The 15,195-nt window shown below is 40.6% G+C and overlaps 1 long non-coding RNA gene and 1 pseudogene across 3 annotated transcripts in view; one reads left to right on the forward strand and one right to left on the reverse strand.

The window, feature by feature from the left end:
* The window catches only part of LOC125112777 (uncharacterized), a 78,151-nt gene that overhangs the window by 30,239 nt on the left and 32,717 nt on the right, over positions 1 to 15,195 (forward strand). The gene's annotated exons all lie outside the window — the stretch shown is intronic.
* LOC125112776 (40S ribosomal protein S23-like) lies at positions 5,757 to 6,186 on the reverse strand (annotated as a pseudogene).

The following is a 15,195-nucleotide window of genomic DNA, read 5'->3' on the forward strand; positions in this document are numbered from 1 at the left end:
TTGCTGTTTTCTTCTCCTCCTGGTATGAATGCCATTTGGGGTCAGCAGCCCTTCTGTGGCCCAGTCCAATGCAGAGGGCCTTCTTAAGTCAGAAATGTGAATTTGAGTGAATTATCTCAGTTTCTTTGTGCATGAAAAGTCTTCATCTGGGTTGGAGATAGTGCTTTAAATGATATTTTTTCCAGTATGATAATCCCCAGTTATAGATCATGGGACATCTGATCTTCATTCTTCATCCAAAAGCAGATTACAGTGATTAGCTGAGTTTAATAGCCTCTTTCTCCTCTTTTTTTGGTTTTGTTTGAACTTCTATTAATTAACTCAAAACTGAAGTCTCAGGCAAAGTAGGTGGTATTTATATTTTAAGAGCATCATAAGCATTAATTTCAAGTTTTCTCTTAGGAATGTTTTTTGTTTTGTTTTTTTCTCTCAGGGTCAGAATTCCTGCTGTATCCTGTGGAGATTAAATGAGCTACTGTGTGCAGATACTCAATGAGAGTTTGCATTCCTCTTCTTTGCTTCTTCCACAATTCTGATATTTCACCTTGTCTTTGTTTCCCAAGGGAAGGGTGTCCTCAAGTTCCCACCTTATTCCCTATGAAAGGCATCTCTCAGGGAAGTTGAAGGAATACATGCACCTGAGCAGACCCCAGCCTGATCTCTTCTATTTTCTCCCCAGGCTGCTCTGCATAGATTGGCTGGGGTCTGCCCTGAAGGCCTCCAGGACTCTGACTTCCAGCAGCTGGTCCAACCTCGGCTTGTGGACTTTTTCCTACTCTTGTTTTGAAGCCTGGCTCTTTCACTTACTGTGTGACCTTGGGCAAGGTACATAACTTCTCTGTGCTTCTGTTTTCTCATCTGAGGGTCTTGGAGGATCTCCTGGGAAAGCAGGGAGTGGCTGTGGCTCACTGTGGCAGCAGGACATTGGAGGCAGAGGTCCTAGGAATAATCATCAGCATGAGCTCCCCCAGAGGTGGCCATCCTGGAATAACTTGGCCCCACCCATCCTTCTCACAGATTTGGAATGGTTGTGTCTTCATTATCATTTGTCTCAAGGTATTTTTTAATTTCCTTTTTGATTTCCTCTTGACCCATTGGATTTATAGTAGCATGTTGTTTAGTCTCCATTGTAGTCCATTTTTTCTCATTTCTTTTCCTGTGGTTGATTTCTAGTTTTTCGTGCCACTGTGGTCAGAGAAGATACTTGAAATAATTTCTATACTCTTAAATTTGTTGAGGTTAGTTTTGTGCCCCAGTATGTGGTCAATCCTTGAAAATGTCCCTTGTGCACTTGAAAAGAATGTGTATTCTGATTGTTTTGGATGTAGTGTCCTGAAAATGCCAACTAAGTCTAAGTTTTCTATTGTGTCCTTTAGGATCTCTGTTTCCTTATTGAATTTCTGTCTAGGGGATCTGTCCATTGATGTGAGTGGGGTGTTAAATTCTCCTACTATTGTTGTATTCCCATCAATTTCTCCTTTTATGTCTGTTAGTATTTGCTATATGTATCTGTGTGCTCCTGTATTAGGGGCATATATATTGATAATTGTAATATCCGCTTCTTGAATGGATCCTTTTATCATTAAATAGTGTCCTTCTTTGTCTTTTTTTATGGCCTTAATTTTTAAAGTCTATTTTGTCTGATATAAGTATTGCAACTCCTGATTTCCTATCTTGTCCCTGACATGAAGTATCGTTCCCCATCCCCTCACTTTCAGTCTATATGTGAGTCTCTTATAGACAGCATATTGTAGGCTCTTGCTTTTTGATCCAATCTGCATTCATTCCATTGACATTTAAGGTGATTAATATTCAATATGTATTTATTGCCATTTTAAACCTTGTTTTCCAGTTGATTCTATGTTTGTCCTTTGTTCTTTTCTTCTTTTATGTTGGATGATTTCCATTTATTTTATGCTTGTATACTTTTCTTTTTAGTTTTTGTGAATGTAATGTTTGGTTTTGATTTCTGGTTGCCCTGTTTTTTAACTATGTTAACCCCTTCCTGTATCTGCTTGCTTTAACCCAATAGTCATATAGGCTCAAACACATTATCGAAAAGAAAGAGTCTAGATTTTCTTACTTTCCTTCTCCACATTCTATGATTTTGAAGTCCTTTTTAAACATCTTCATGTTTGTCCTTTTGCTGTTCCTTGTGTTTAATCATCACTTTTACAGTAGGCTTTTTTCCCTTTAGATCTGTACAGTGGGTTATTTAAGTGATTGCTTTCCAATTGTGACTTCCTCCATCCTATTTCTTCTTACTTCTTTTTTATGTGGAGAAGCCCTTTCAGTATTTCTTTGAGGATGGGTTTAGTATTGTTGTACTCCTTTCAGCTTTTATTTGTTGGAGAAATTCTTTATTTCTCCTTCTATTTTAAATGATATTCTTGCTGGGTAGATTATTCTAGGCTGCGAATTGTTTCCTTTTAGAACTTTGAATGTGTCTTGCCACTGTCTTCTAGTCTGTAGTGTTTCTGTAGAGAAATCAGCTGATAGCCTTATGGGGGTTTCCTTGTGATTAACGTTTTGTGTTTCTCTTGCTGCCTTTAGAATCCTGTCTTAAACTTTTGCCATTTTTATTATAATATGTCTTGGTGTGGGCCTGTTTGGGTTCAACTTGTTTGGGGCCCTGTGTGCTTCCTGTATCTTGATATCTGTTTTTTTTTTTTTTTAGATTTGTGAAACTTTCAGACATAATACTTCAAATATATTTTCAATCCCCTTTTCTTTTTCTTCTCCTTCTGGAATTCCTATTATGTGTAGATTGGCCTGCTTTATATTATCCCATAGATCTCTTATATTTCTTTCATGTTTTTTTCATTTGGTTTTCTGTCTGCCATCCTGATTGGGTGATTTCCATTATTCTATCTTTCCAGTCACTAATTCATTCCTCTGCATTATTCATTCTCCTCTTTAGTGCCTTTAGCTCAGTTTGCATCTCTGCAAATGAATTTTCTAATTTTTTTGGTTCCTCTTTATATTTTCTAGTTCCTTTCTAAAGTAATCTGCATTACTATTTATATATGCTCTTAATTCCTTTATATTTCCTCTTAATTGCTTCAGTAGTTTCACTATCTCCCTTTTGAACTCAGTGTCTGCCAGACTGCAGAGGTCTGTTTCATTGTTTGCTTCTTCAGGTGAATTCTCCTGTTCTTTTAACCAGGAGTGGTTCCTGAGCTTCTTCATTTTGCTTGTATTTTTCTTTTTCTGTGAATTTAGGGAAACTGAACTGTAGAGGGCTATTTCTATGCAAGAGTGCCCCTTTGTATTTTGTGGGTGTTTACTATTTATTTTTGGAGTGTGAATTTGGATATTTGCCACCTCTTTCTTTGGTGTGAGCAAGCTGTTATCCCCAGGATGCTGAATATGTTTCCAGGGAGAAGGAGTCAGTGGGCAGGGCTAGTAGTCCTTGTCTGATTACTGGGCCCTTGACAGTAACAAGGACCTTCAGGAAAGTGGTGCTGGCTACTCCTAGTTGCAGAACCCTGGGAAGTAGTAATGAGCCTCAGGCAGATTTAGATGGTGCTCAAAGCATTTGGCCATGGCAGTAGCAGGGTGTGTGAGTTCCCAGAGGAGTGGGAGCAACAGCAGGTGGTGTTTGGTCACAATGCCCTCCTCTTTGGTGCCCTCTGGGGTGATTGGGGCTGCAAGTGGTGCCTGTTCATGGACCCCTAGTGGTGGTGGGCCACGCCCACCTCTGGAGTCAGAGATAACTGCAGTGGTTTGCCTCCACCACCTGTAGACCCACTTAGCTCATGCAGAAGGTGCTGCATAGGCTGCTCCTAGTGCAGGGTCCTGGGAAGACTGATCAAGCATGTGTGGGAGCTGCCTGGGCATCTGGTAGTGGCAGTAGCAGGGCGGGTGTATTCCTAGGGGAGCAAGAGCAACAATGGGTGGTGCTCAGTTGAAGTGCCCTCTTTTTGCCACCCTCTGAGGTGACTGGGGCCACAGGTAGACACTGTTCATAGACCCCTAGTGGTGGCAGGCCATGCCTCCCTCTGGTTTCTGAGATGACTGCTGTGGTTTGTCCCCATGTCTATAGATCAAGCAAAAGGCACAGCATGGTGTTTAGCCCCCCACTGCCATTAGCCCCCACAAGAGGCGCTCAGCTACCCGTAGCCCAAACAAGAAGCACCTGGTCTCCTGTAGCCAGAGCACGTGGCCTTTCGCCACCTGTAGCCTGCACCAGAGGCACCCTGCCCTCTGAGAGCCCATGCATGCGGAGGGAGATTCCTATGGTGGTCAGCTTCTCCTCTCGTCCTCCCCAACACTGGTGCCTTGCTTCTCCTCTGGGCCCAGACCCTCGCCCAGGTTCCCTCTGCTGTGGCGTTCCATTCCCCAGCCCGTGGCACACCGCTCCCTAACCCTTCAGGCTGTCTCCACATAGTCAGTCCAAGTCATCTCCCCAGAACTGACCTCTGGAGCCTAAGTCTCAGCACCCAGCCCCCACCTGAGTGTCTCAGGCTGTGGTGCCCTGGTCGGTGGTGCAGGTGACCCGTGCGGCTCTCACTCTGCTTTGCCTTCCTCAGTCCAGCTGCTGCACTTTTCTCAGCAACTTTGAGGTCCCTCTGTCTCGGCTGATCTCCTAGTCAGTTAGGTGGCTTCCCAGGGTGTGGGTTCCCTTCTTTCACAGCTCCCTCTCAGAAATGCTAGTCGATCCTGATTCCTTTTCTCTCTCTGTCTTTTTCTCTTTTTTTTTTTTTGCTCTACCCAGTTATGTGGAGGGTTTCTTGTCCTTTTTGGAGGTTTAAATTCTTCTGCCAGCATTCAGTAGATGTTCTGTGCAGATCATTCTACATGGAGATGTGTCTTTTTGATGTGTTTGTGGGAGAAGGTGAGCACGAATGTCTTATTTCTCTGCCACCTTGCTCCTCTCCCAAACTTTCTTTTAATGCATTAAACCTAACTGGTGCCATTGGCAGCCTCAAGGGAGCATTTAAAAATTATTTTGGAATTGCTCAGTTTAGATTGGGATCGGTTAAATTTGATGAGAATATGTCATCCAAGAAGAAGTGACTTGTGTGCAGCTGGAATGATGGTCTCAGGGCTCATTTGTGAGGCTAAAAATTCAAACTTGCTAGTCTTACTCCTTTTTAATATTTTACAACTTTTCAAAAGAGAATAAGAGAACTTTGCTCCCTTTGCTCAGTACTGCTTACCTAGACTGATTGTGGCTTTGTTATGGTGAAACAAATAAAAATTAATACCTGGCATATTCCTTTCTAGGTTTTGTGTAAAAGTATACATAGAAAGAAGAATTAATTTTTTCTGTAAAGTTCAGAAAGTTTGCTTGTACCTTTTTTTATTCTGCTGTTAATTGCTAAGTTTATGGATGTAACAGTGGATTTCGGAGACAGAGCCAAAGTTGAAATGCTCTTTTTTGTGCTGAAGTATAATTGATTTATTTTTATTTATTTTTATTTTTGGCATATGAAAATTTATTACTATCCTGCTTTTACCATCAAAACTTATGACATTGGGAGTTCCTGTCATGGCACAGTGGTTAACGAATCTGACTAGGAACCATGAGGTTGCGGGTTCGATCCCTGGCCTTGCTCAGTGGGTTAAAGATCTGGCGTTGCCGTGAGCTGTGGTGTAGGTTGCAGGCGTGGCTCGGATCCCGCATTGCTGTGGCTCTGGCGTAGGCTGGTGGCTGCAGCTCCGATTGGACCCCTAGCCTGGGAACTCCATATGCCATGGAAGCGGCCCTAGAAAAAGGCAAAAGGGACAAAAACAAAAAACAAAAAAAAAACTTATGACATTGGTCTCTCCTTCTTGCCATTGTAGAAGGCCAAAAGAGAGACAATGGCTATTTTGACAACCTTAAAACGGACTCCAGGAATGTCACCAACAGCATGACCTTTGTGACCAAATCCAGCAACCAGAACTTCATCATTTTCCTCATTGAAGTTCAAACAGCCATCATTGGGTACAAAGGCTGTGACTTTTTTGCCATTCTTGATTAGCTGAACCCTGACACACTTTCTGATGGCAGAATTTGGCTGTTTGGCTTCAACCCCTTTTCCAGTAGGCTTTTTCAAACACTATTCCCTTGGCATGAGAAGGGTTGGCCTTCAGGGCTGTGCCCAAATGGGCTTTCTTGTACTGTTCATCATGCCACTTCTGGTCCCGTTGGTGACTCCAGAGCTTCCTGGCGGTATGAAGACCGAGACACTTGCTCATCCTGCCGGTGCCACAGGCCTGAGCAAAAGCTGAAGTATAATCGATTTATGATGTTGGGTTAGTTTTAAGTGTACAGCAAAGTGATCCATATAGATTCTTTTTCAGATTCTTTTCCATTTTTTTCTAATATAGGTTCTGTCTCATAGCTTTGATGGGCCAAGAATTTAGAATGGCTTATCTGGATGGCTCTGGCTCAGGGTTTCTCCGTGAAATTATAATCAAGATGTTAGCTGGGGCTGTAGACATCTGAGGACTTGAGTTGGGCTGGGGGATCTGTTCCAAGAGGGCTCACTCACTAATTTTCCCACGGGTTATTATAGCTGTTGGCGGGCGGCCTCAGTCACATGCTTCAGAGGCTTCTCTCCAGGACCCTTTGAGTGTTTACATAGTGTGGCAGCTGGCTTCACCCAAGAGATGATCCAAAGGAGGAAGATTAAGGAGGAGGAGTTCCCTTCATGGCTGAGTGGTTGATGAATCCAACTAGGAACCAGGAGGTTATGGGTTTGATCCCTGGCCTTGCTCAGTAGGTTAAGGATCCGGCGTTGCCACGAGCTGTGGTGTAGGTTGCAGACGTGGCTTGGATCTGGCATTGCTGTGGTTCTGGTGCAGGCTGGCAGCTACGGCTCCAATTAGACCCCTAGCCTGGGAACCTCCATATTCTGTGGGTGCAGCCCTAAAAAGCCAAAAAAAAAAAGAGGAGCCCAGCCATGTCCTAACTTTAGTTATCACAATGGCTGCTTTCATTATATCCTATTTGCTAAAAGGCAAGTCACCAAGTACAGGTCACACATAAAGGGAGGAAAAATTGGCTTTGTCTCAGGAGGGGAGGAGTATCAGAGAATTAGTAGATATATTTGGAAACCACCACAGTTCTAGCCACAAATTGCTTATATTGCACACCTTTCTGGTTTGACAGCCAAATGACATCAAACCATTTCAAAAGAAAGAGAAATTTTTAGTCAGAACTATAATGCCACTATTTTACTGTAGACAAGCCTATTGGAAAGGGGGTAGATGTGGAATGTGCCCAGGAGCCCTGGTCCATGGCAGTTCCGAAATCCAGCTGGCCCTAAGTTGCTGTTCTTTTTTTCTTCTTCTTCCTCTTTTTTCCTTTTATTTTCTTTCCTTCATTGATTTTCTTTTTTCTTTGTTTCTGATTTTATTGATTCCTGCTTTAAACTTTATTATTCCCTTCCCTGTACTTGCTTGAGGTTTATTTTGTTCTTCAGTTATTTTTTCTTTCATTTTATTGGAGTACAGTTGACTGACAATGTTGTATTAGCTTCAGTTGTACAGCAAAGTGAATCAGTCATACACATAACTAAATATAGCCATTCTTTTTTCCCATATAGGTGATCACACACTCTTTTTTTTTTTGTCTTTTTGCCTTTTCTAGGGCCGCTTCTCGCGGCATATGGAGGTTCCCAGGCTAGGGGTCGAATCGGAGCTGTAACCACCAGCCTACGCCAGAGCCACAGCAACGTGGGATCCGAGCCATGTCTGCAACCTACACCACAGCTCACGGCAACGCCGGATCCTTAACCCATTGAGCAAGGCCAGGGATTGAACACACAACCTCATGGGTCCTAGTCAGATTCGTTAACTGCTGTGCCACAATGGGAACTCCAGTGATCACACACTCTTGAGTAGATTATCCTGTGCTATACAGTAGGTTCTCATTAATCATCTATTGTGTACAGTGGTGTGTATGTGTTATTCCCACACTCCCTATTCCTCTCTCCCCACAATGGTTTTTACCTGTGGTAACCATAAGCTTGGTTTTGAAATCTGAGAGTTTGGTGCTTTTTGTATCATTTATATTATATTCCACATATAAGTGATATCATATGATATTTGTCTTTCTCTGACTTCACTCAGTATGATCATCTCTAGCTAAATTACTGATTTGAGACTTTTCCTTTTTTTCAAATGTATGCATTAAGTGATAAATATCCCACTTGGTGCTTCCATTTGTGTCCCACACATTTTCTTATGTTGTATTTTCAGTTTCTTTCAGTTCAGTGTGTTTTATTTATTTTCCTTGAGACTTCCTGTTTGATCCATGGTTTATTTAGAAGTGTGGTTTCATTTCAGATTATTGAAGATGTTCCTTTATCTTTTTCTTATTTCTAGTTTGATTCCATTGCCGTTAGAGAACATATTCTTATGATGTCAATTCTTTTAAGTTTGTTGAAGTTTCTTTGTTAGCTCAGGATATGATCTATTTTGGTATATGTTCCATGAGTGATTAAGAAGAGTGTGTTACTGTATTCTTCATTTCTTGTGTTTCCATTTGGTTCTACTTTATATTTCCTATCACTTCTCTAAAACTTTCTATTTCCTTCCTGTGACTTTATATTTTTGTATTTGTTTCAAGAATATTTGTATTTGTTGTTGTTGAAGCATTTTTTTTTTTTTTTGGTCTTGAGTCTTTTTAGGGCCACACCTGTGGCATATGGTGGTTCCCAGGCTAGAGGTCGAATTGGAGCTATAGCTGCCAATCTACACCACAGTCACGGCAATGCAGGATCCAAGCTGTGTCTGAGACCTACACCACAGCTCACGGCAATGCTGGATCCTCAACCCACTGAGCAAGGCCAGGGATTCAACCTGCAACCTCATGGATATTAGTTGGACTCGTTTAACCACTAAGCCAGGACAGGAACTCCTGTTGAAGCATTTTTATCATGGCTGCTTTAAATCCCTGAGAATAATTGTAACATTTCTTTCATCTTGATCTCGTTACCTATCATCATTTCCTATTAAGTTTGAGGCCTTCCTGGTTCTTAGTATGATCAGTGTTTTGTTTTTGTTTTTGACTGAAACTAAGAGATTTCATATGATGTCATGAGATTCTGGATCTTCTTTAAGCTTTTCATTTTAATTGACTTTTCTTGACACCACTCTGGCAGGGGATGGGAGTGGCACTGTGTCCTTACTGCCAGGTGTCGGTAAAAGTCCAGATTCCCCACTTGGTCTCCATTGGTCCCCAAGGAAGTCTTCCTGGATTTTGCCATAAGGTGGGACTTCTACCTCCTACATGGTCTCTGCTCACAACTGTGGGGGGGGGGCCTTGTTACCACTGGGCAATGGTGAAATTGCTGACTTTTTGCTAGGCCTCCTCTGACACCACCTACGCAGGGAGGGGAGGGTGCCTTGTTACTTCCCAGTAAGCATGGAAGTCCGGGCTTCCCACCTGATCTTCACTGAAACTACCTGGGCTTCATTACTGACTGATGGGAGTGAAATCCTTGAATCCTTGCTTGCCCTTCTTCAGTATCACCCCAGAGGAAGTTGGGCCTCCTGCAAGTAAACACTGAGGTACCCCAACTTGAACTATGTTGAGAGTGGGGATGGGGCCATAGTTTTTTCTGGGCTGTTGGGCTAGAGTGCAATCATTGTTGTCTAAAAATTTTGTCTTGCTACTAGTCCCCTATCCTGTTTTTTTTTTTGGCAAGCGAGCAGGTTTTTTTGGTTTTTGTTTTTTTGACCATACCCGTGGCACACAGAAGTTCCCACGCCAGGAATCAAACCCTTGCCACAGCAGTGACTTGGACCACAGCAGTGGCAGTGCCAGATCCTTAGCCACTAGGCCACCACAGAACTCTGAGAGTAGGTTTTTATTGAAGGTTTTTTGTTTGTTTGTTTTTGTCTTTACCAATCAGTGTTTCCTGACTGCCGTCTTCTTCAGATCCATGTCTGGGATGTGTGAGGCAGACAGAAAAACCAGGGCTCTCATGACTGCGTCATTCCTTAGGTCCCGAAGCCCTCTGTTGGTTTGTCTTCTTCCATCTAACTTTCAGGGTCTTTTAAGTTTGTTTTATATGTCATGTGTAAGATTTTTAGTTATACTTAGAGAAAAGTACAACTATCCCATGTTTCAAAAAACATAAGTCTCCACAATTTTCTTATAAACTAGGTTAAGAGAAGAAAAGAGCTCCAAACAAAACGGTGTTTATACTGTCTTTTTTTTTTTTTGTCTTTTTGCCTTTTCTAGGGCTGCTTCCCATGGCATATGGAGGTTCCCAGGCTAGGGGTCGAAACGGAGCTGAAGCCACCGGCCTATGTCACAGCCACAGCAACGTGGGATCCAAGCCATGTCTGCAACCTACACCAGAGCTCACAGCAATGCCAGATCCTTAACCTACTGAACAAGGCCAGGGATCAAACCCGCAACATCATGGTTCCTAGTCGGATTGGTTAACCACTGCGCCATGATGGGAACTCCTATGCTGTCTTTTATATTTACTTGTATAGTTGTCTTTATCATATTCTTTTATTTTTCATGTGGATTAAATTACTGTTTAGTATCCTTTCATTTCAACCTGAAGGATAAATATTTCAAGTAGGGCAAGTCTGCTAGTGAAAAATTCTCTCCAGTCTTGTTTATCTAGGAATATTTTAATTTCTTCTTTATGTTTGAAAGATGGTCTTATTAAATATAAGATTCTTGGTTGACATTCTTTTTTCTTTCAGCACTTTGACTGTTTCATCCCTCTGCCTCTGGCCTACACAGTGTCTGTTAAGAAGTCATTTGTTAATCTTACTGAGAATTTCCCTGTGGGACTAATTCATGGTCTCTTTGTCTCTTCCAGCTTTCCAGATTCTTTGTGTTTTGTTGGGTTGACTATGCTGTGTATAGGTGCGGATCTCTGAGTTAATCCTATTTAGAGTTTGTAGTGCTTCTTGAATGTGCCGTTAATGTTTTTCATCAATTTGAAACTTCTCAATATTCTTTGTGCCCATTTCTCTTTCTCCATTCATCTGAGTCTCCATCTATCTGTTTCAGTATGGCTGATGACGTCCCACAGGACTCTGAGTCTGTTTATTTTTCTTCATTCTTTTTTCTGTCTATTCCTCAAACTGGATAATCCCAACCAATTTTCCTCCTTGTGGATTCCTTCTTCTGACAGCTCAAATCTTTTTATTAAGATCCTCTCATGAACTTTTTATTTGGGTTATTGGGCTTTTTGGAACTCTGTATATTTCTATTTGGTTCATTTTTTATATTTTCTGTCTCCTTATTCTTTTTATAATTTAACATTTTTATAAATTTTAATTTTCTTTTTTTTTCTCTCTCTCTTTTTTCTTTCTTTCTTTTTTTTTTTTTTTGTCTTTTCTAGGGCTGCACCCAAGGCATATGGAGGTTCCCAGGCTAGGGGTCGAATCAGAGCTGTAGCCTCCAACCTACACTAGAGCCACAGCAACGTGGGATCTGAGCCACATCTGTGACATGCACCACAGCTCACAGCAACGCCAGATCCTTAACCCACTGACTAAGGCCAGGGATCAAACCCTCAACCTCATGGTTCCTAGTCGGATTCGTTAACCACAACAGGAACTCCTAATTTTAATTTTTCTGTCTCTTTATTGGTATTCTTTATTTGGTGAGACATTGTTTCTATACCTTCCTTTAGTTCTTTAGATGTAGTTTTCTTTGGTTCTCTGAACATATTTATAATAATTTATTTAAAGTCTTTACCTAGTAGGTATAATATCTGAGCCTCATCAGGGTCAGATGAGGCTCAGATATTGCTTTCTGTGTGTTGAGGGGTGTAAGACCATATTTTCCTGTTGAAATTTTATGTCATTGAAAACTATCATTTAAAATAATATAATGTGGGGAGTTCCCATTGTGGCTCAGTGGTAACGAACCTGACTAGTATCCATGAGAACACAGATTCAATCCCTGACCCTGCTCAGTGGGTTAAGGATCCAGCATTTCCATGAGCTGTGGTGTAAATCACAGATGCAGCTCAGATCTGTTGCTGTGGCTGTGGTGTGAGGTGGCAGTTGCAGCTGTGATTCGACCCATTGCCTGGGAACTTCCATATGCTGTGGGTGAGTCTTTAAAAAGACAAAATTAATAGTAACAACAACAACAATAATAATAATAATATTAATAATATAATGTGGTAACTCTGGAAATAATATTCCCCACCCTTTCCCCAAGGTTGGTTGTTGTTGCTGTACATTGTTGTCGCTGCCTATTTATTTAGTGATTTTTCTCAACTAATTCTATAAATTTTTCTCTTCTTTCTTGTGCATAGCTAATGAAGTCTCTGTTCAGTTAGCTTAGTGGTCAGCTGATGATTGAACAGAAATTTCCTTAAATCCCTTGAAACAATAATTCTCCATTCTTTGCAAAGGGTCTGTTTGTGTGCTGGGATATGCCTTCAAGGCTCTGCCATGCAGGCTTTAACTATGGCTTAGCTTTCATTTCCGGTTTTTTTTTTTTTTTTTACAGCCTTAAGCTCTGCCAGAGGTTAGAAGTTAGATCTTGTCTTCTCAAGTCTTTCCTATGAATGTGCACAGCCCTGCACATGGGCATGGTTTTTCTAACATTCTGCCAATGTCAGAGATTTTCAAAGTCCCCTATGGATATCTCATTTCCCAAATTTTCCTTTTGAATTTTCTGATAGCCTCTTTTTAGCCCCAAATGGTATCGCTGTTTCAGGCAGCTGCAGTGTTAAAAACTGCCACTAATTGTTTTCTGCAAATGCCCTGGTGATAGGGCTGTTTACATTGAGTAAGCTCTGAATCAGGTTAAAGAAAGAAAAGATCCAAGAATAAAGCCTTTGGAGGCGATACCAGGCAGGTCAGATGGTGACAGTTACTTAGGAATGGGGCTTTAAAAGAGAGCTTTAATCCCATTCTGTGCCTTTCTCTTTGGCTAAATTGCTAGTTTTCACTGTGATTATGTGGATTTGGTTCCAAGATTATTGTGAAACTGGGGCAAAGGAGATGGGAAAAGGATAAATAAGAAAGCTTTCTGTTTTTACCTAGATTCATCAGTTCTCCTAAGATTATTGCAAGTCTTGGGTTAACTCGCAAAGTTCTAATAAAGTTGACTCTGACCATTATTGCCAGTGTCTCATTGTGGATGATCCACAATGGTCTCATTGTGGTTTTCAATGGCCCTTTCTCTACTATCTAGAAATGTTTCTCTGCAGTGTTCTTTTAACACTTATTTAATCTACTCCATCTCCAACACTTCCCAAGTCCCTCTTAGAAGTTGACCTCTGCTCCTAGCTCAGAAGACACTGAATGGGAATTAACCTCAACCTTTTCCTCTAACCTATAAACACTCTATCCTCTTTCTGTCATGAGAGAAGAGGTGTCCTTACTCCCAAATAAAATTAATCACATCTCTGCTAAATGGCTTCTTGTCTCAGGGCAAAGTCTAAAGCCCTTGCCATAGCCTAAAATGATTGCTTTGGGTAGTGTGGCTATTTTAACAATATTAATTCTTCTAACCCAAAAGCATTGGATATATTTCCATTTATTATCATCTTTAGTTTCCTTCATCAATGGTTTATAGTTTGCAGAGTATAGTTCTTTCACCACTTTGGTTAAGTTTATTCCTAGATTTTTTTTTTTTTGATGTGATTTTAATTGGGATTTTAACTTTCTTTTTCTCATAGTTCAGTTAGTATTAGAAAAGCAACACATTTCTATATATTAATCTTGTATTCTGAAACTTTATTGAATTCATTTATTCTAATAGTTTTAGGGTGAAGATTTTAGGATTTTCTATAAAGTATCATGTCATTTGCAAATAGTGATATTTTACTTCTTCCCTTCCAATTTGTGTATTTTTTGTTTCTTTTCCTTGTCTGATTGCTGTGGCTAGGACTTCCAATACCACGTTAAATAGAAGTGGCAAATGTTGGCATCCTTGTCTTGTTCCTGAATTTAGAGGAAAAGCTTTTAGCTTTTGACCATTGAGTATGATATTAGCTGTGTGTCACAAATGGCCTTTATTAAGTTGAGATATGTTCCCTCTACACCTACTTTTATGAGAGTTTTAATCATAAATGATAAGCTTTTTCTCAAACTATTAAGATGATCTTGTGATTTTATATCCCATTTGTTAATACAGTGAACACATTGAATGATATGTGAATATTGAACCATCCTTGTGTCCCTGGAGTAAATCCCACTCAATCATGTTGGTATTGTTGGATTCAGTTTGCTGGTATTTTGTTGAGGAATTTTGCATCTATATTCATCAAAGATATTTGCCTGTAATTTTTTTTTTGGTAATATCTGCAAGTCATTTTGGGAGTGTTCCTTCCTCTTCAGATTTTTGGAATGGTTTGAGAAGGTTAGGTATTAGTTCCTTTCTATATGTTTGTTAGAACTCCCCTGTAAAGCCATCTGGTCCTGGGAGTTCCCATCATGGCTCAGTGGTTAATGAATCTGACTAGGAACCATGAGGTTGCAGGTTTCATCCCTGGCCTTGCTCAGTGGGTTAAGGATCCGGCATTGCCGTGAGCTGTAGCGTAGGTTGCAGACATGGCTCCGATCCTGTGTTGCTGTGGCTGTGGCATAGGCCGGTGGCTACAGCTCTGATTAGACCTCTAGCCTGGGAACCTCCATATACTGTGGGAGAGGCCCAAGAAATAGCAAAAAGACAAAAAAAAAAAAAAAAAGAAAAGCCATCTGGTCCTGGATTTCATTTGATGGAAAGTTTCTTAAAATCATAAATTCAGTTTCACTACTAGTGATCAGTCTGTTCAAATTGTCTGTTTTTTTTTTTTCTTGATTCAGTCTTAGCAGATTGTATGCTTCTATAAATTTGTCCATTTCTTCTAGGTTGTCCAGTATGTTGGCATATAACTGTTCAGAGTATTCTTTTATGATTTTTGTGTGCACCTCTGGAAGGTTGTTATTCCTCCTCTTTCATTTCTTACTTCGTTTGTATGGGTCCTCTCTCTTTTTTTCTAGAGGCTTGCCAATTTTATCTTTTAAAAAAGCTCTTGGTTTTATTGATCTTTTTATTGTGTTTTGTTGTTATTGTTATTATTCTCTATTTTTAAATTTCCTCTCTGATATTTCCTATTACCTTCTTTCTGCTGACTTTGGGCTTTATTTGTTCTTCCTTTCCTACTTCCTTTAAGTGGTAGATCAGGTTGTTTATTTGAGAGTTCTCTTTTTTTTTGTCTTTTTTTGCCTTTTGTTGTCTTTTTGGGGCCAAACTTGCAGCATATGGAGATTCCCAGGCTA

This window comes from Phacochoerus africanus, chromosome 12 (genome assembly GCF_016906955.1).
Source record: "Phacochoerus africanus isolate WHEZ1 chromosome 12, ROS_Pafr_v1, whole genome shotgun sequence".
Lineage (NCBI taxonomy): Eukaryota > Metazoa > Chordata > Mammalia > Artiodactyla > Suidae > Phacochoerus > Phacochoerus africanus.